Consider the following 21,965-nt stretch of genomic DNA (forward strand, 5'->3'; position numbering starts at 1 on the left):
GGCTATTAGGGCTGTGGATAGGGTGTAGAATATTAGGGATGTGCAGCATAGGGTGTAGGATATTAGGGCTGTGCAGCATAGGGTGTAGGATATTTGGGATGTGCAGCATAGGGTGTAGGATATTAGGGATGTGCAGCATAGGGTGTAATATATTAGGGATGTGCAGCATAGGGTGTAGGATATTAGGGCTGTGCAGCATAAGGTGCCCGGTGTATCTATAAGTCCAGGCCGAGTGTGAGCACGTCAAGGCTCAGCGGGTTCCCCCGGGCGGCAGGGGAAGGGACCAACCACACGCCTGCAGACAGTGAACCGTGCCGGGCAGCAGCAGCAGCAAGCAGGGGCGGTGGGTGGAAGGAATGAGATCCATTCCCTGGCTGGATGGGCGGGGGGTGGAGTAGCTGGGACTGGGGCAGTCTCATGACTCTCCGGGCGGGGCTGCTGCTGCTGCGGGCCGCTGAGCCAACTTGTTGGAGCCTTCAGTAACCAAAGCAAGTGCCAGGCTGACCGGGGAGGACGAGCAGAGCGGGGAGCTGGCACCTGGGTGCAGGTAGGGCGACCTCCTAGGAGGACAGACCCCCGGCAGGGAGCTGGGCCTGGGGTGGGTGCCCCATAGGGAGGCTGCTAAACATTAACACCTTGTCTGCCAGGTGGGAGTGAGGGGTGAGTGCAGGGGTACTACTATATAAAGTGGCTGGCAGTGCTGCAGTAGGTATACTCTGGCCAGGCTGGCAGCAAGGGTGATAGTTATATATATATATATATATATATATATATATATATATATATATATATATATATACAACAGCATTATAATTAATATTTGACATTTTATTATTATTTTGCTTGGTTAGTAGATGGTGAAATATTTTTGGGCACACTACTGCTGCTGCAGAACATCTTCTAGCTGCTATAGTCCCCTATGTTCTGGTCTTCTCCAGTGGTTTATTATATAAATCGTAACTCGACAAAAATTTAATTTCCGCTGTTTATTTATATATATATTATGTGTGTGTCCTTGTCTTATCTGTGTGGTGATATATTGTTTCACATGCTGCTTTTTCCATCTACCATTACACCATGTGCAGTGGTTCCCAAGATCAGTCCTTAAGGCACCCTGACAGTTCAGGTGTTAAGGATGTCCATGGTTAATCACATATTGATGAATCAAATTGACTGAAGTGCTAATTAGGTCACCAGTGTACAACTATTTCTATCCTTAATACCTGGACTGCTGGAGCCCTGTACATTGGGGAGCTAGTTTGGGAGACACTGTATCTGTTGACCTATCCTTGTGTGTGCTTATATACTGTAAGTGAGTGCATGAGATGAGTGCACCCTTGCATTAGGATATTGATGTAATGGAGGGATTGTCTCTGTACATAGAGGTAACTGTGTTGCTGTCACTGTAAACTCTGCAGGCTCGGACTAGTATCATCCTTGCTGATTCCATTACACACTGTCTACTATATTACTATGTACAGGATGTGACATGTGGAGTTCTTATAGCAACAGAAGGTAGCTTGTCCTACTTCAAAGACCCGTACACATGGGGTCATTAGTTTGACACAAGCATTATGTCGACATGGGGAAGGTTGACAGTTAAAAGGTCGACATGGGGTTTTTCACTTTTGTTACCCGAATGCATGCAGTCAAGATATAGTCAGGTGATAGTGTCGCGTGGGGCCTCGCATCGCCATTGCTATGGCCTGTACACGCGGAGCGATCCGTGAATACTTACTAAGCGATCTGGACAGATCGCTTAGAAAATAGCCCTAAATTGCCCCACGTGTGTGAGCCTTAAAAATGGTAGATCTATAGATCAATTGATCTGCGGATATATCTACAGATAATCGTCCTGCATGCATGTGCCCGCCAAATGAGCTGTCAATCACTGGCGGCTGTTTGTGCAGTTGGTACATACAGACAATGCGACGATATATCTTTAGAAATATCCGGCATTGGCTGTGTTGCGCGGTATATCTGTGAACGACACCGTACACATATATATATCGATGGTACACAGTAGCCGATGGTCCGTCCATATATTGGCCTTTCAATCGAACGGCCGATATATCCGCCAGTGTTCATGCACCTTAATAAGTTGTTGCCAAAAGCTGTGTTCTGCAGCCTGAGTGGTGTCAGCCGCACAGAGACTGCGCTGTTAGGTAATAAACCGTTGCTGGTTGTGCTTGTGCCGATTGTTGGTCTGATGGTAATCTATCAGGACTCTATTTGCTACAGTATGCGTTCCCTGGGTCGATAAAGTCTAGATTGACCACTAATGGTTGGCATTGACTAGGTCGATGCCTGGAAATGGTCAAAATACCATACGTTGGCCTTGATAGAAGGCCGACACAAGCTTAAGGTCGACATGGGCATTGTTCACACAAATGGCGACACGTGTTTTTAACTTTAAACGTTACTATCCAAGTGGGCACAGAGTGAGAGTATAATAGTGCCCGAAGCATGCCTATTAGTTTTGCCAGAAAACAAAATGGCTGCGGGAGGACTGCTGTGCATTCGCAGCAAAAGTGTGTCTATGTCAGTCATAGCCCCCACTGGCCTTACTGAAGGAAGAAAATATGTGGAATAATATGTAATGGGCATCACAGTGTGGGCCACAATGTGTAATGGGCATTACAGTGTGTGGCCTTAATAGGCATTACAGCTTGCAAAATAATGTGTAACAGGTATAACAGTAATGCCATTTCACATTATTCCACATTCTGTGTGTGGTATAATGTGTAATGCCATGCCCCCTTTCCGTGAGGCCACCCTCCCCCCCCCCCCCCTTTTTGACGGGCATGGCTTTGCTGCACGAAGGTCCCTACTATAGGAGTAGTTGAATCTGGGACCACCCATTACCATATTTCTAGATTTGCCACTGACCATACTGTATATACAAGAGGTAAAAATCTGATTTTTGGTGTTAAAATGCACAAGTGAGACAAGTGATGATTCTATCACTAAAATAACCTATTTTGAATAACACACAAACTCTATAACATTATTATAAAATGCACTTGTTTAAAAAAAAAAAGTAACTTCAGCCCCCCCCCCCCCCCCTTCCCTTGTAATTACATGCAGAATGGTGAGTAGGAGCCCCTGGGCCCAGACTGTCCTGTTGTCAGTCTGGCACTGCTTTAATATTATATAAAAACATGGGCCGTAGTACACAGAGCCTCACTCAGCTTTGTTAGCAATGCAAAAAAAAGCACACAGCTGGGAAAAACCATGATGTGGGTGTGTTATATTGTTTCTGTGCAGGGTAAATACTGGCTGATTTATTTTTACACTGCAATTTAGATCTCCCTTTGTACACACCCCACCCAAATCTAAAGCTGGATACACACTAGTAGATATATCTGCAGATGGTTCCGTCGTGATTGAACCTTAAAAATGGACGCATGCCCATTCAGCTGTCAGTGATGGCTCCTGCAGCAGCTGTAAAGGCAGTCGGTGGATTGCCCGTACACACACAATGATGCGCCTATATATATTTAGATATATTGGCCATCGGCTGTGCAACATATCAATGCCATTCACAGATATAGTGATGGTACACACTGGCTGATGGTTCGGCGATTTATTGGCTTCTCAATGAAACGATGCATCACCCAGTGTGTACGCACCTTAATTCTCTCTGCACATGTCGCACCTGCCCCACCTGCAGTGCAGCTTGGTTTTGTTCTGTTGTGTTTTTTTTTTCTTTGCTAGAAACCTGAATCGGGCCCCTACAAGCCAATGAAATTCTAGTTTATTACTTGAAAAGGAAAACACTTTATTTTTTATTTTATCATAGTTCTTAATTTTCCTCCTCATGAGACTATGGGCAAGATGTATCAAATGGACCGGGGTTTTACCGCATTTTCCTATGTATCAAAAATGATACCGCAGTGAAGGGTATCGCCACCTTTGGGTGGCGATACCCTAACCCTATAGAAGCCTATGGGCTTCTTTTCACCGCCCGCTGACACCGACGCAAACCCGCCGCCTCGCCGACCCCCCCTCTAGCTTACCTTCCTGAAGGGTCCTCCTGGACCCCGGAAGGTAAGCCCTAGTGAAGCAGCCGGACATCCTTCCTGCTGCAGGGGGGAGGAGGAAGCGCCGGGGACAGCATGCATAGCTGTCCCCGGCGTGAGGGGAGAGCGTGGCGGCAGGGAGGTGACAGAAGACCCCCCGCACACCAGTGTACAGGTATCGCAGGGGGCCTCCGTCACCGCGATGCCAGCCGCATATGTTAGTACATATGCGGCAGCATCGCGGCGGGGGGGGGGGGGGGGGGGGGGGGGCGGGGGCATGAAGGGCGGCGATGTATTTTAATACATCCCGCCCTATTAGCCTATCAGTAGCTGAGCGATAATTTCTGTATTGCTCTTTGTGTGATGAATTATAATGCATTCTGTGTCATTGGCCTTTTGCCCTATAACACTATTTTAGTGTTCATTCTAGCACCCGCTATCTTTGAAAACCCATGCAGTTCCTCTTCTCTGCCTGGGGTGTCGCTGTCCGCTGCAGTGATTCTAGCATAGTGTGGTCTTTACACCAGCACTGATATGCAAACAAGACCTGTGCTAGAAACACCACAGCAGACAGCGACACCCCAGGCAGGGAACAGGAACTGCTTGGGTTTTTAAAGATGGCGGGTGCTAGAATGAACACTATGTTTGTAGTATACCCTCATTATAGCCCTCCTTTTTAATATGTATTACATCCATGTAAACTGGAAGCAGGTTTTCAAGTGCATGATTACACGCAAAGTGTGTATGGACCTTAGCCACCTCCTCACCAGCAGTTATGTTATGAATTTGGAGGGAGATTTTCATCAAGCTCTCAAGAGTGTTGCTCGTAGCAACCAATCAGCTTGCAGCTATTTATCTGTCAGTCTATAAAATGATAGCCAGAATCTGGTTGGTTGCTACAGGCCTCAAATCCACTTGTAATTTTTAGGAGGTTTGATAAATATCCCCTCACAAATAGGGATTTGTTATCGCTGCAAGCATTCATCTTAAACTGAGGTGCAATGGTGTAATGTACTAGCTACGTTCTGATTGGTTGGTTTGGGGAGCGCATTACTAAACCCGTAATGAGGCAGAGATTATAGTAAAGGATTTCCTGGTGAGTCAATTACCGGCTTCTACCCCTGTGATGCGGCATCAATGGTTCTAACGATGATCAAGTGTGACAATTTATTTAATCTTCTGGCCAATAGTATAGGTTTCATCCTCTGGCTCCAGGGACATGAGAAGAGATGAAGCTGTTGGCCTGTCTAATCACCCAGCGTCCGTCAGCCGGTTACTGCTTGCGCGTACAAATAGAGGCACGTGGCTGATCCTCTCTGCGAGATAATCAGCCTCATTCTAGAAGGGTTGCAGAGGGGTGACAGAAGGATAACACAACAGCTGTGCTGCACTTTCTGTGAGGGTGGCTTTGCTGTGCTGTAACAAATCCTAGTCCAAGAATCAGGTAATACAAAAATGTTAATGTTCACACATGTACTATAAATGACATATTATCTTCAGGCTTAATGGTACATTTACTAAAGCTTTTAATAATGAAAAAGAGGTGATGTTTCTCAAAGCAACCTATCAGAATCTGCATTTTCTAGAATGCAATAGACAGAATCTGATTGGTTGCTATGGGCAATGTCACCTTTCATTTTTAGAAGCGTTAGTAGAAGGGTTCCAGAGTCCCCTCGTCCCACGGGAGATGTGATGAAGTATCTAGCTGGCTACATTAAAAAATATATAAAAATCCCTTTCTAAAACCAATACAGTAATCGGAGAAGTTCCAATGCCCGATCATGATTGGCTGGGGAAAGGGCCTAACTCCTGGTCTGTGGGCGGAGTCACAGATGTAAACACAAGTCCCGATTGTGTCTACAGCGTTCGTGGGGACCTGGAGAAGCACAGGAGCTGGCTGCAGGGTATGATTTCTTAACCACAGGATACTACTTGGACAAGGGGACCGATACCTTTGTGTCAACATAGGGTAGGCGAGTATAGTGTGAGTGGGCTAAGTATGTAAGAAACTTTGACTGTTTGTATGTTTCTGTGTATTTTTTCACTATTTGTACTGTTGTGGGACTACAAGTCCCAGTGGGCCCTTTAATGCTCCGCATGCTGGGACTTGTGGTTCTCCAAGTCGCTGCATCTGGTGCAGGCTTGCTGGGACAAGTAGTTCCACAACAATACACAATAGTTATATTTTTCACCACTTATTAGTCCGATGCCCACTGCCCAAGGGGAATCGGGGACAGCCCCGGGCTTCCGCATGGGCAGGTAAGTTCTCGAGGGGGGACCCCTTCATTGGGGGGGTCCCCACTTCCTCAGGATCCCTGCCCAGGCTGATCGGTCAGGGGGTAAATGCTTGTATAAAAAGTCTCCCCCTGGCTGGCTGGTTGGGCCTGGTGCTGGTTCTAGAAATACTAAATACTAAAAAAACGCACTTTTTCCTTACCAAAAATCACACTAAATCGGATGTGAATTCCGACTTTGTCTATAAAAAGTGGACCCTATGATATTTGTGAATGGTGGTAGAATAAAATAGTGCGCCCAAAGCATGGCGAGTGTATTGAGCCATGCGAGGGGACGCGGTGCCTTTTTTAGTGTCCATGACTGTGTCGACATTCGGGACCCAAAAAAGTGAAAAACTCGTGTCGTCCTTTTAACTGTCGACCTTTAAGACCCTGTCAACCATGCAGTGGTGTCGACCTACTGGCTGTCGACCTAATGAATGTCGACCTAGCATACCATAACCCTGCAGGGCATATTGGGAATTGTAGTGTCACAAAATTCAGCAGCCCATTTATTGCCTAACCATAAATAAAACGGAAACCTTCTCGGAGCGGGACGGGGGTACATCCTTCATAGTGCCAGATCCGTGGCCTTTACATCCAGTGCAGGACATTATTGTGCCCCGGATTGTTAGCGTGCCAGTCAGCACAGGAGGAACACACTTGTAACACTGCATTGTGTATCTTTCTCTATAGGCCTGTTACATTAGCAAAATGCTTCCCTTGTAGACGGTAATCAGCCAGTAATATATTCATATCGCCGTGATGCTCATTCAGGGATTCTTCCCACTTCTTACAACTCCCCAAATGCCGTGACCATAACTCTTCTATTGTGATCAGTGCAATAGCCCCATTCAGTATTATGATGTTGTGTGGGCTTGTTATTGTCGGAATAGTCACTGACTGACTCATTTACTGGGAAAAGTCTACTTTGTATGTGCGTAAAATCCAGTCGTTTGCAGACTACCAATGTCAAAGCCATGAAGTGTTCTATTATCCCTCCAATATCATACTGCTAGGTTAATTGGGGATTCAATACTGATTCCAGTTGTTGAATCCACATTGTCTAGATCAGTGATTTTCAACCTTTTTCAACTTGCGGCACGCCACACTAAATTTTCAAATTTCCAGTACACACCACCACCCACAGGGAAAAACTTGTTGGTCTCCACAGGAAAAAAAAACAATAAACCATTGGCTCCAATAAGAAAAAAAGGTACTTTTTTCCTAGCACGGCCACAATCGCGGGCATCGCAGGTAATTTTTAATGGTCTGCGATGTGACCGACGCGATGGCCGCGATTTCCCAATGAAATGCATTAAAAAAGTAAAAATCGCGTCGGTCGCATCGTATGCGGCCAAATTAAGCATAAGATGGTACCGACGCGATGCCCGCGATTTGCCATAGGGAACAATGTAAAATGCCTCAATTTTACCAAATCAACATAGGTAACAATGTTAAATGGGCCAGAGACCCCAAAAAACCCCCCTGACCAGTGAAATGGCCCCCCAAAAATAGTTAACGCCACCCCATGATCAACGTGAACCCGAAGCGTGGCGAGCGCAGCGGTACGCGTCCTCCGACCTTTTCATACCCCCACTATCCACGTCGGTGTGGAGTTGAGAACAGATTAGTGTGGCGAGCGCAGCGAGCCACCGAGCCCGAAGTGTGGCGAGTGGACGCGGATACCTGTGAAGTCCGCGAAGGGACGCGTTTACCTGTGAAGGTATCCGCGTCCCCTCGCGGGGCTCGCTGCGCTCGCCACGCTTCGGGCTCGCTGCGCTCGCCACACTAATCTATTCTCAACTCCACGCTGACGTGGATAGTGGGGGTATGAAAAGGTCGGAGGACGCGTACCGCCGCCCCTCGTGGGCTCGCTGCGCTCGCCACGCTTCAGGTTCACGTTGATCGTGGGGTGGCGTTAACTATTTTTGGGAGGCCATTTCACTGGTCAGGGGTTTTTTTGGGGGTCTCTGGCCCATTTAACATTGTTCCCTATGTTGATTTGGTTAAATTGAGGCATTTTACATTGTTCCCTATGGGAAATCGCGGGCATCGCGTCGGTCGCATCGCATGCGATTTTTTAGCCCGCATGCGATGCGACCGACGCAATTTTTTTACCTGCGATGCCCCAGATCAAAATCGTTGTGGCCGTGCTAGGAAACAGGTACCGAAAAAATGATCACGCTGGTCCCCGCAGGTAACAAAAATACCAAAAAGGGGTGGTCCCATATGCCAAGGATAGAGCGACAGGATTGGAGCAGGAAGATACTAGTGAATGAACATTGAACCGGCGGTGGTGGCTGTAAACTGGTGTTGACATCTCTAGCTCTTGTGGCATACCTGAGACCAGCTCAAGGCACGCTAGTGGTCGACATGAAAAGGTTGACATGAAAAACATGTTTTTTGTTACTTTTTTATACTTTCCCGTTCACGTGGACTACATTTCAGAACTGTAAAGTACGCTAAGCTAGGCACCATGCCCGAAGCATGGAGAATGAGCAAGTTACACTAATTAGGGATCCATGATTTAGTGATATCGTCCATATCGGTGACAATGTATTGCCCAGTGTGTATCTAGAGAGAGATCGAATTGAGAAGTTGTCTACAGCGACCAATCCACTCCTGTTTATCATATTCCTAGTACAGTCTGTAAAATGTCAGAGAAGCTGATTGGCTGAGAACTCTAGGTTGTAAGATCCACTTGTACAGAGGAATAGGAGTGGGCGCTATAATACAATCATTTAATAATAAATTAAGTTGTGATTTCAGAAAACTCGTACCATAGCTAAATTGTCCTGATTGAACGCATGGAACAGGGAAGGGCCGGCAACTCATGGGGTGGTGGGGATAAACAGAAGTAAATGTTTATAATAGGCTGTTGTACAGAGGAGTTCAGAGATATCCAGCTGTAATAGCTGAGCAGCTGTGTTCTGTTATATAACAGTGGTGGTCACGTCTCTTCTGCTGGAGCGGTGTTCATCCTCCTTTATCTCCTATACAAGTCCGCAAAGACGGGTGTCCAACCAATGCCAACAGAAAGAGCGCAAGACCTATGGAGGCAACAATGTTGCTACCCCAACGGCACCCTGCCGCTGTACCTGGAGAGGCACCGTGTTACAAACAGGGCCACAAGGGCACATCCAATAGCACTCTGTGTTACATAGGAGGCCTGCATGCACTGAATGACTACAATTTTAAAACCGGTGTAGTTCCTCTTTGCTCTCTGCTGCGGTTTTTGCAGTACACTCCGGTCTGTATCTCCGCTCTTAGATACATACCAGTATGTGCTAAAAGCAGTACAGCAGAGAGCAATATAGCAGGCAGTTACGAGGAACTTCACGCAAACATAATCGTTTGTTTTAAATGCAGTTAGACGCTCCTGCTGTTGGCTGTTTGTTACATCCTGGGCAGCACTGATCCTGTGTTCTGTATAAAGATGTGTAACTAGAGATGTAGAAGACTGTATATGAAGTATGCATTGGGATAACTCATCTGTAGCTGTGCTGAGTATGCAGTGAATCATCCTCTCCAGGTGAGCATTATGTGTAATGTGCAAAGTTCTGTGGTCCAGGGGCGTTCTGTGCTGCTATACAAATTCATGCAGGTCAGCGTCAGTCTGGGTCATAAAGGGCCAACCAGGCATTGCAATTGTATGGGCTCATGCCTAAGGGGTGTGGCCATCCATTAGACTGGGTGTGACCATCCATTAGAGGGGGTGTGGCCATCCATCACTTATGCTTTACTGACCCTCTAATAGAGTGAAAATGTGTAATTTGAGTCTGGAACCGGGCCCCTATAGAAGTAGTTTGGCCCTCAGCCACTGAGGCACACCTACATTTTCTCCAACCCTGTTTGGCACTGTAGGTATCATTGGTTGGCAGAGTCCGCAGACAGCTAACAGATATAATAGCTGCTTTATTAGCCAAATTAACAATCAGATGTCAGTCTTCATCAGTGTAATGGTTTTCATTGGTTAATGCATCCATTTAGCTGCTGCGCTCCAATCTCTGATCAGCAGAGAATTATTTCCCTGAGCCGCTCCCATTGCTGAAATAAAGCCAATTTAGAGATTGTAATTGTAGGTACAAAGAGCAATGCAGTCTCGTAGCTGAACTGATCTGATTATCCAGGGTCTTCCCTGCTCTAAGTGGTATGTGGATCCTTTAGTTATATCAGTATATCATGCACGTATTGTAGTACAGCAATATGGGGTTTATGGTCAGTACCCTAACACATAAGGCCAGATGTACTAAGCCTTGAAAAGTGATAAAATGGAGAGTGATAAACCACCGACCAATCAGCTCCTACCTATCCTTTTTAAAACACGGCCTGTGATATGGCAGTTAGAAGCTGATTGGCTGCTGGTTTATCACTCTCCATTTTATCACTTTTCAAGCTTAGTACATCTGGACCTTAGGGTGTTTTTCAGGCATTTTCAGGGAGGGAGTGTGATGTCACCTCTGGCCTCGATCAGCCTGGTTCTATAGGTGGCCATACACATGCAGATTTATCTTCAGATCTGGCTGGTTGGAACAAAAACATGGTTATGGATGAGAGCAAATGACAGTTGACCATTTGCTTGGAAATGCTGGAAAACTGTCACTCATCCATAACCATGTGTTTGTTCCCACCAGCCAGATCTGAAGATAAATCTTACTAGTGTATGGGCACCTTTACACACAGGAAGAGAAGGTACTGCTCATGCACAAAGAGGATGAGTGCAGCGAGTCCGCAAGGGGCTTCTCTGCACTCACCTCCCGTGTTGGAGTACCAGTGGTGAGGATTCCAAATTTGATATAATGACCATCTGAATCCCAACTGTGGAAGCCGCATACCACACCCGATGGCATTACCTAATAAAACTATTTGTTTGTGGTGTTAGGTATTTCCCGGGCGCTCCTGAAGAGGCTGCTTGTAGGTAAACTCAGTAGGTTCACTCAGTAACAGCTCCCAACTTGAAAAAGGGACAGATTGTCCCGAAACATGTCGGTCTAAAATGTTACTGATTTATCAAGTCTCAGGGAAGGATTAAGGGTAAGACCTGCAGTGTGTCTGTCCTCTCCAGCATTGGTTTTTGTCCGGACCAAATCTAATTGCTGGCTTTTCGGCCACCTCCGGACCCTGCCTTTCCCTTCACCAATCTTTTATTTTAACCTGAATTTTTCCAAATCAATGTGTTTTACACATAAGAAGATCTGAAAGATACCTTGATGTGTTTGGAGTACGTCATTGCACCATGAGTACGGGTACGCTACCCACATCTTTAAGATCTAAAGATACCGTTATACGTGTCACTTCATTTTATACTGTGTAAGTTAGGCTAAGGTACGTAGCAGGAGGACGCATACCTAACACAGGGCTGGGGAATTGCGGCCCTCCAGATGTTGAGGAACTACACATCCCAGGATGCTTTGCATTAGTTTTGCTATGTGGCCATGCTGAAACTGATGCAAGGCATGCTGGGATGTGTAGTTCCTCAACATCTGGTGGGCCGCAATTGCCCAGCCCTGGCCTAACAGGAGGAGAGAAAATAAGCAGATGTACACATTGTTGTCCTATTGCTTCTGTTTTATCCACATATATCGGGAACTGAAACCTCGAGGATTCACCAGTGGAAACCAAAAAGAACACAGCACTAGTCCTTCTTCAAAGGAAGTATTATATCACAAATTTACTTGATGTCCACACAAGGGAGGCGCTAAGCCTGGTTTACCATCCCCCTTTTTTGTCCTATTACCTAATAAAAGCCTGTATGTCAGGGGTTCCCAGTCATTTTTTTAGTAGATTTGGGTTTATATGCGATACTTCGGTTCAGTTATGTGGTAAAGGGCAGGATTTACTTCTGTTTGCACACATTTTTTGATTGGCAGCCGCCAGCACTGGAGTTGCCCATAAATGTAACCATGAATAATTTGAATTGTTCCAGAACCTCCAACCTCCAGGGCACCCCTGCAAGTGTCCCAAGGCACGCCAGGGAGCCATGGCACACAGTTTGGAAACCACTGGCCTATGGGCATCTACTACCCTTCCTTCTGAGAGGGATCCCTCTCTGCGGCGGCAAGCATCATTCTGCCATCACAAAGGACACTCTTATCGGACAGGCTGACGCTTCTGTTCTCTGTGATTTTAATTGGATTTCTAGGTACATATACCAGCATTATTAACACCAGAATGTACCCGATAAGTGTTGTGATGTATTTGAAAATTGACAGGAGCTGATTGGTTTTGTAATTTTATATATCCTCATTGCATCCATCTCCTAGCTGTGATACATCTCCCCCTGTGTAAGCGATCTCCTAGCGAGTAACTGTGTATCACATGTGCTTATAATAGATAGACCTGCCAGCGTTCCTGGGCCAGGCACTGTGCATCGTTTCCACGAGATGGTTCTAATGAGAGAATTAATCTACCGGCATCAGCAGTCAGAGCTGTAATGGTATCGGGCCGGGCGCACCGGACACTACTGCTAGTTGTTTACAGCCATTGCACAGCAGACAAACCCTTTTAGCTTCCCTGGAATTCCCGAACAATAACTGTCCCGTGACCAGCTGCCAGGACATGCTGACCTATTATTACTCTTACACTTTACTCCTCCATAATACTTATTATACAGGATCCGTTGTGTACAGGTATGCTGCAATGACGCCATGTATCCTGGGGCCTCTGATGGCAAGGAAATATAGTGCACCCTAATCATTGATACCACTATCTCATGGTACATTAGGCGGTTTTCTCTATCTGGACTGTAAAACATTTCTAAATTATGCTTTTGCTGTTGTCCCTGAAGCTTGTATCCTAGCACGTCAGACAGGGCATGCTGGGACTTGTAGTAAACATTCTTGCTGCAAGCACACAGGTGGCCCTTCTCAGCAGCAAATCATAGCCATGGGCAATGTTGATTTTGCAAGGATAACAAGTTCTGGTTTCTTTTTTTGTTTAATGAGCTCCAGAAGTTTTATTAAAGAATGTATCATCACTCAAATCTTATTTTGTGTCTACATTTTCGTGACTGCTTTATAATTTTCCAGTAAAAGCAGAGTTGTTTTACACCCCCCCCCCCCCCCCCCCCCGCTTGGGCCCTAAAGCAGTAAACCCCGGTATGTGCAGTGCCAGGGTGCCTGGAGAGCACAGATTTGCGGAGCTCTGCCTGAACATGTTCTACAGTATGGTGTGAGGAGTCTTCCACAGAAACTGGCTGCAGAGACAGACCGGTCTTGATGAGTTTTTCCAAGACTGAGCTGCTAACGCCCAACGTTTCCTTTTCCCAGATGTCGTTTGCTAATGTAAAATCAGACCAAGGATAGTTGTAATTTGCTCAGCGAGGAACGCCAGAGACCCCTCCGGCTCAGGCACTGTGTACTATTAATGTGAGTATGTTTCCTATAACAGCGCTTTTCCTACTTGGCCTCTTAAGAAAATGTATTTTAAGGGCTCTATTTATTATTGTTCCCATTTTAACTGCGGCGCTTCACATACTAAGGGGCAGATATACTACTAAGCCCCGGAGAGTGATAATTGGTCAAGGCAAACCTCCCAACCAGAGGCAGAACTACCATTGGTGCAGCAGATGCAGTGAACCAGGGGCCCTGAGAACTAAGGGGCCCAACCTCTTCCTGTCACCCAGGGCAGGATGCACTAATGCTAAAATGTGGGCAGAAGGTATCGCCAGCTTTTGCTGACTTGTAGATCTACTGAGTTGCCCAGTAGATTTGCAGGTAAAAATCTTGGCCGGGAGGCTCCCAAAAATCTGGTCCCCCTCCCGGCCCCCCGGAAAGGTGGGCAACCCTTCCGGATTACCGGCAGCGGTAAATTACCACGATTTGTGTCTTTACAGGGAGGGGCAGGGCTAAAGATGTAAATTGTGTACTTTAGTCCCGCCCCCTCCTCAAAGACCCGTGAATCGCGGGGTTTGATGACGTCTACATTAGGCCCTGCCACCTGAAGGGGTTCTCCTGGAGAGGAGACTTTACAAATAGGCAACCCTGATCTTACCCCATGAAGCAAAATCTTATCTACATGTGTTAGACAGTTTATCAAATATGTCTAAATGTTTTCCGAAGCTTTTTCAGGAAAACTTGTATTACAGGTTTAGTGCTATCTGTGTACATTGCTTGTTAAATACCCTGTGTACGCTATTTCTAGCAAGCCGTTCACAATCAATAGTTTCCACTTTGTGCCAATAAACGAGGAGTGCTCTTTAGTATACCACAAGAAATATACCTGTGTGCACTCAAAGCAACAATGCCAAAATATTTAACTTAAGTAACTTTTTTTTAAGCATGCATCTGATTTTAGTTGTCATTACAAATTATTATCTCCTTCAAAAAATATCTCTGGAGTATTGGCAAATATGGCAGTCAGTCACACCGCACACAGACACTTGTGCTCATTTACATTCACATGCCATGGGAAGGAAGGTGAAGGAGGAGGACTTTACAGTACACAGAACTTGGAATTGCGTTCCAAAGCCTCTCTGCTCACTACATCATGTGCTATGTGACTGTGGTTGCCATGGTAGTATCAAGATATTGTGCAGAATTTTATAAATCATTAATGGCAGTCTGAAGAATACTCCTCTACATAATGCTGACATGCATTACAGTACTCTTGGATCATGGCAACCGTATTAAGTTGATGGGGAAACTGGAATAGGCACATGGTTGGCTAAATTGCAAAGATAAGATTTGGCAGGTGTGCATTCACTTTAATTATTAATTTGCCTCCCTGGACATCAGTGGGGAACAAGTCGTCTGTATGTATGAAGGCACAGCAATATCCGCTCTCTTAGAAGATAGAAAATATAATCTACGCACACGTATCAACGATTGTGATTCTTTGTGACACCATGCAGTCTAGCACCTATCTCACGCCACATCTCTTATTTGCCGATGCAGGCACCTCCACTGGGTCCTCATGATTATCGAGGCTGCCAGGTACACACATCACACACAGGTTCCCAACCTGGGGTACTTGAAAATATTATAGGTAATGGTGGTGAAAGAGGAAGAAGTCTCCGGTTGCCGTGGAGATGAACCATGTCGTGTCACTTCCCGTTCCATCCGTGGCATCATCAGCGTCTTCTTGTGCTTTTACCTGACCAGCAATCCACTGAGAGCTTTCTGCGCTGCCATCCTGCATCAGCAATCGTTTGCTCTGTGCTGACACGGGTGGAGGAAGCAGCGGCCTTAATCCTACAGGCGTTAGCGGGAACCCCGGAGACAGTACACAGCAAGGGACCTGATTCTTGACCCCGCAGGGGTCAAAAAATCGAACTGGGATTTTTCACTTTTATTTTGAGCCGGCAAGCGGTATTTCATGCCCTAACATCCACTTGGGTGTGGTGGGAGAAAAGAATAGTGTGCCGAACGTAGTTTTTTTGGGGGGTGTTAAAATAAACATTTCACCCTCTAGATGTAAAATTTATTAGAGGTTGAAATATATGGCTAATTACTAAATACTAATTAAGCTCTTTCTATTGAGTTATTGTACATACTTTGTTTAAGCCAATATAATATCTGCAATTACCCGCATTAAATGAGAAGTTTTCTATATCCAGTGATGCCGCTTGGTGTGACGCCTCTTTGTGGAATGTGTCTGTGGCATGAAATATGTGGTGAGAAGAAAGTGGCTCCTGGGGAAAATGCTCTCATCAAATTAAACGTTTAAAAGTTTTGTGCCAATTAAAAAGAAAACTCCCTCCTAATGTTTCTCGTTACCGCCGTAATAAGAAATGACTAGGTTTATGTAATGGTTTTGATACGTTGGCTCTGTTTTGTTGTGTAGCCTGCAGCTGGCACTTTTGCTGTGGTGGTGAGTTTTAAGCTGTGTACACAGTGACATCACTAGGGGAGCGCGGACCGCACTGGGTGACGCCGTCTAAATGGGTCACAGCAAAATAGCTTTGCTGCTAAGGTGTCACTCTCCTGTAATGTGCTACCAAGCAGTCAAGAGGGGACATAGATTAGGTTGTCAACATAAGGCTTGTGTTGATCTTCCGACCATGTCAACCTTAGGCCTGTTGACTTATAGTGGGTGACCTAATGTCGACTCATACACGTTGAGTCCAGGGAAAGGCTGTGGGCTACTGGAATGCTGTGCATTGTGCGCAATTGCGCCCCCAAAGTGGCTTACCAGACCATGACCCCTTTCTTAGAAGGATCGGAATCATTCTCCAAGTGTCCACCGGGAAACGTTAGCTGCCACCATGCTCAAGGCCCTGGCTTTCTCCACGGAGGAGACGGGTGGCCACAGACAAGGAAGCACTGATGCCACGGGCACACGGAGAGGCAACGTCACACCAGGAGTGGTGTCTTTGTTGCCAGAAGGCCAAGTCCATATTTTGCGATCTCATGTTCTGCACGTCCAACTGAATGATTCTACGGGCAATAAAGTGTATTTTACATGCAATATGTTACTATACAGGTAATTCCACGCAGCCTAGCAAACTGTTCCGAATCAGGCCATTTGTTACTTAGCCGCTCCAAAAAAAGTTTTACCAAAATATGCATCATCATTAATGCGACAGAAGCGCAATGCCCATTGACCCTGAATACTGACTCTGGCATTCCATGTATTTCTGTGTTCAACTCAGTCACTAATCTGGGTAAAAATATGAAAGACTGAATTCCGATATCAGTGTCTCCCGTCATGAATTCCGCTATGTAGTGTTATAGGCTTAATCTGTGATTTTATGCCAATTCCTTTAGTCTCGATCTGCTCCTACCTCCCATCTCTGTCTTCACAGCTTCCTCTCTCCATATCCATTAAGATTGAAACAGATCATTTTGGTTTCACTCTCTGTTAAGGAGTAATTGGCCTGTCAAGTGGCCTCTAGTGGTTACTGGTGGTATTTCACCTCAAAGAGGTATAGATATAGATAGATAGATGCAGAGGAGATTCAAAATGTCTAAGCTGCATAAAGCATCTTGTGCTATTAAGGGCAGAAAAGGCTTTAGGAAAGAGGGCACTGCTTTGGTTTTCTGCTCCACAATTCACAGGGTACGGTAATGCCAACACACCGCTGTAGCCTTGGCCAAACTCCTATCAAAAACAGATACTTTCAGAATAAACTGTTTTCTGTCTACATGTCGACATAAAAAAACACCCCCCAATGTCTTTCAGTGAGCCGGGCAGTAGGAACATAGAGATATCAGCAGTGGAATGAAAAAAGAGGAAGATCTGGTGACTATTTTAGGATTAGACACAGGAGAGTATTCATATATACACGTATGTTCCGTTACAGGGGTGTAACAGGAACTGCGTTCTCCATTAGCCTTATGTAATGCTGAATTATTGTAATTTATTTTAAGTTTCAACTGTGACCTTGTTCCTGTATTTCTGTACAGTCGTCGGAGTAATGGACGCGCGCATTATTTGTGATAGGTCACAACAGGGTGACTGCAGGGCAGTTGGTCTATTAATGTTAATTGCAGTTAATTCAATCTGTCAATTTCAATCCAGTCACTGTCCTATAAAGGGGGAAATGTACTGAGCCATGGAGAGAAAGTAGGAGATAATCTACCAACCAATCAGCCCCTAACTGTCATTTCTCAAACCCAACATGTGCTTTATCGTCGTCCACTTTATCTCTCTCTAAAGGCCCCCTTACATTATGCGATTTGGGCACGATTTTGCCCGATTCAGATGAATCGGGCCGTGAAATCGTCCCAAATCGCATATGGTGACATCCCCTCCGACCCGATGCGCGGCCCCGTGCGCATCGGATCGGAGATGGGAGGTCGGACGGGCTGCACATAAGATTTGCTAAATCTTATGTGCTGCCCGGAGCCGTGCTCCCCCACAACAGGGGACCTACCAGAGTCAGGCGCAGGGAGCCGGGCAGCATCAGCGGGAGCAGGGGGGGGCGGCGGCGCAGAGTACCAGGGAGCCGGGCAGGAGAAGACGCTGCAGCAGCAGCACTTCAAAAAAAAAAGGGCCATACAAACGCATAGGAAGCCATTCATTGGCTGAGACCTCTCTCAGCCAATCGCTCATTGGCTGAGAGAGGTCTCAGCCAATCAATGGCTTCCTATTCGTTTGTATGGGGTTTTTCTTTTTTTTTGGAAGTGCTGCTGCTGCATCGTGTTCTCCTGCCCGGCTCCCTGGTACTCTGCGCCGCCGCCCCCCCTGCTCCCTGCCCAGCGGCTTCCTGCCCGGCTCCCTGCACCCCGACTCCCCCCCCCCCTGCCCACTCTCTGTTTGCGGGCATATTCCTGCTGCTGTCCCCCGCTCCAATTGTCCCTGCAGCTCCCCGGGAGTGGCATGTGATAAATCGCATGCGATTTATCACATGCAAAACTTGGCACATGAAGTGCCATCGCATGTGATCCCTCCCGGGGAGCTGCTGGGACAATCGGGTCCGACTTGTCATTATGACAAGTCGGACAAATGTAAGGGGGCCTTAAGACTTAGTACATGGACTCTAAAGTTTTTCTTTATAACTTGTCTTAAATGATCAAGTATAACTGTGTGGTCAATATAACATTTTTGTGAAGTGTCTACAATATTTTACTAATGAGAAACATTTTAGAAAATAAGGTTGCTTTAGCGCAGATTTATTTCACATCGCTTTTCAGAGGCGAGAACAGTCCGTTGTTCAATAGTGTCCAATAGGGCCAAGGATGGTAAAAGGCACTTGATCTGGGCGTCGGATTACAATTTGTAATTCCTTTGGATACCAGGATTTGTCCAGGCCCGGATAATAATGATGATAATTGTATGATGGTTTCTGTTTGTCTGGATTGCAGAGTCAGCTCTCGCTGCATTCTGATGATCTGACTCACAAGTAAGTGCAGCTCTCCCCGGCATACACACACCATGACTAATGCCTAGATGGGAAAGTTATGTCTCATTATTAATATCTGGATTTTGTTTGCGTCTATAACTCAACTTACTTTAAAATAAGAACTATGTGGTGTTACTGTACCGTTATTCTTGCCATACATAATGCATATCACCAGGATTAAGGCAGGGGCGATAGGGGCGGTCACCCGGGGCCCCCAAACATCAGGGGGCTCCCACACTGACGGCGTCGCTGCCAAATGATGCCGGGCAGCATCTGAGCGAGTGCCCGCTCCTGTCTGCAATGCTCCCGCTGATGTCTGGGGGGGCAGGCACGGGGAGGGGGGGGAGGCATCGTCGGCGTGATCTGTGGGGGGCCCCACAAATTTGTTGTCCAGGGCCCCCACAGACCTTAATCCGGCTCTGCATATCACTATGGGCCTGATTTGGTAAGGATCGCACATCCTTACGGAATCAGCTTGTAGCAGCTTAGCATATGCAATCAATGCAAATGCAGGGAGAGCTGCATACCACCCCCTGCCTGCGTGCCTCCCCCTGCCTGCACACCTCTGCCTGCCTGCATGCCACCTCCTGCCTGCATACCACCCCCTGCCTGCACGCCTCTGCCTGCCTGCAAGCCACCTCCTGCCTGCACGCCTCCGCCTGCCTGCATTTGCAATCACATAAGACCATGATCGTATAAGAGGAACATCGTGTCCATTGGTCGCGATACCCTCCTGCGACTGCAGCCTAATGCTGTGTACACACAGTCCGATTTCCTTTCCGATGTTGATGATATAGTCAACATCGGATCGGCATCGGATGCAGAACGCAAGGGTTTTAACCCTTGCGATCCCGATCCGATGCGCGTTCACGTATCGGAAGCCAGAAAGTCTTGGCTGCCTTGTCTATATAGTCCAGATCTGCACTATATAGTCAAGATAGGATGCAAATCGGATGTGCCTTAAGATCCTATCCACGATCCTATCTGATCAGATCGTGGATAGGATCTTAAGGCACATCTAACGTGTGTACACACCATAAGTCTAAAGGCCCCCATACACTAGGTGATTTTGGTCTGATTTCGACCAGATCAGTCGGATCTGGCCGAAATCGGACCAAAATCGGCTAGTTTTGATGTCTCCTCAGATCCGATGCGCGGTCCCGTGCACATCGGATCTGCGTCGGGTGGTCGGACCTGCTGCACGTCCGACCACCCGACTTGGGACCTAGTGGGGCGGCGCGGCGGTGGAGGGAGCAGGGGGGCTGGGGACGCTGCGGGGGACACAGGCGGCATAGAGCCGGGCAGGGGGAGCCGGGAGCTGTCAGTACTGAATAAAAAAAAAAAGCCCATACAATGAATGGGCGGCCTGTGATTGGCTGAGCGCTCAGTCAGTCAGCAATTGGCTGAGAGCGCGCTCAGCCAATCACAGGCTGCCCATTCATTGTATAGGCTTTTTTTTCTAGCACTGACAGCTCCCGGCTCCCTCTGCCCGGCTCTATGCCGCCTGTGTCCCCCACAGCGTCCCCAGCCCCCCCTGCTCCCACCAGCAGCCCTGCTCTGTAGCCCCCCCCCCTTCCCCCTGCTCCCCGGGTTCTTTACATGTGATAAATCGAGACGATTTATCACATGTAAAAAATGGCACATCAATTGCCAATCTAATCAAGCTCCCCCGGGGAAGCTCAGGGGGAAGTCGGGGGCGACTTGTCCTAAGGACAAGTCGCCCTAGTGTATGGGGGCCTTAACCTTACTCAGGATCCCTGTCCTAGGACAGCCTGCAAGGCCAAGGAAACTGCTCCTTTACGGCGTAGTCCTTGGCCTGGGCACTTCTGGAGAGCGGTGGTGTCGCGCCCCATCCCTCCCTAGGAACGCCTCTGCCTGTCAATCAGGCAGAGGTGAAATCTATTTTTGCAATGTGATCCCAGGGCCTGTCCTGCACATCCTCAGGACGGGTCCTGCGCTTGCGCAGTTTGCCCACCATAAGATAAAGCCAAAGCGATCCTTACCGAATAAGCCTTTATAGGCGGTGAGCCTGTGAGCATTGACCTGTATCTTATACTCTTCATCCGACAGCTCCTCCCCAACACCTCATTGTCAATGAGGTCTCATGTTTGGGGTGGGCCCAACACAGAGCTCATTTTTGCCCCATGAGAGATGGCCATGGTGCGGTTATCATCGAAATTTACCATTGTTTACGATATGGTAAGTCATCATCGATGGTGTGACAGCTAGGTAATGGTTGACCACCCGATGGTCATCCCTGTTCTTTCAATGACTGGCCCGTGGGATGACAGGTCACTGTTGTCAGGGGGCAAAGCTATGCATTTTGCAAAGAAACCCCCCCAAACTATTAGGTTATTCTGTGCCATCAATGGTGGAAAACCATCCGGTTCTCCCCCATCCATGGCATAAGTATTCAAGATCGGCAGCAAACCATCATCATCTTCAATGGCCTACTTGATCTTCAATAGACTTTGTGCCCTTGGGCTATGCAGTGCCAAGCCAATTTGGTTGCCACGGAAACCCCTTCCTCCAGTGCGGTTTCCTAGCAGCAGGCTGTGGACTGATTGATGTCAGCTTGTGTGCTTCATGCATACCCTCCAACATGGCCCATCCCATTGGGTACAAAATGCTCTGTTTCTGGTCTTCCCTGCCAGTAGCAGAGGTGGGGCTGTAGCACAGTCCAATATTCAAAAAGGGGAGCCACACCTACTGCCACCCCAAACATCACTGTCCTGGACTTACTGGCAGTTGATGTGACCCCCCTCTTTGAATTTTGGACTGTGCTGGAGTCCAACCTCTCTGCCACTGGAAGGGAAGTCCAGGAACAGAGCATTTTGTACCTAATGGAATGGGTCATGTTAGAGGGTATGCTTCCTGTACTAT

General features: G+C 47.0%; 1 protein-coding gene across 1 annotated transcript in view; it reads left to right on the forward strand.

The window, feature by feature from the left end:
- The first annotated feature begins 404 nt into the window (after window positions 1–404).
- The window catches only part of DNMBP (dynamin binding protein), a 122,276-nt gene continuing 100,715 nt past the window's right edge, over window positions 405–21,965 (forward strand). The window contains exon 1 of the mRNA XM_083149543.1: window positions 405–547. The gene's annotated coding sequence lies outside the window, so the exon portion shown is untranslated. The remainder of the gene's footprint in view (window positions 548–21,965) is intronic.

Source organism: Crinia signifera, chromosome 6, assembly GCF_055691185.1.
Source record: "Crinia signifera chromosome 6, ASM5569118v1, whole genome shotgun sequence".
NCBI lineage: Eukaryota > Metazoa > Chordata > Amphibia > Anura > Myobatrachidae > Crinia > Crinia signifera.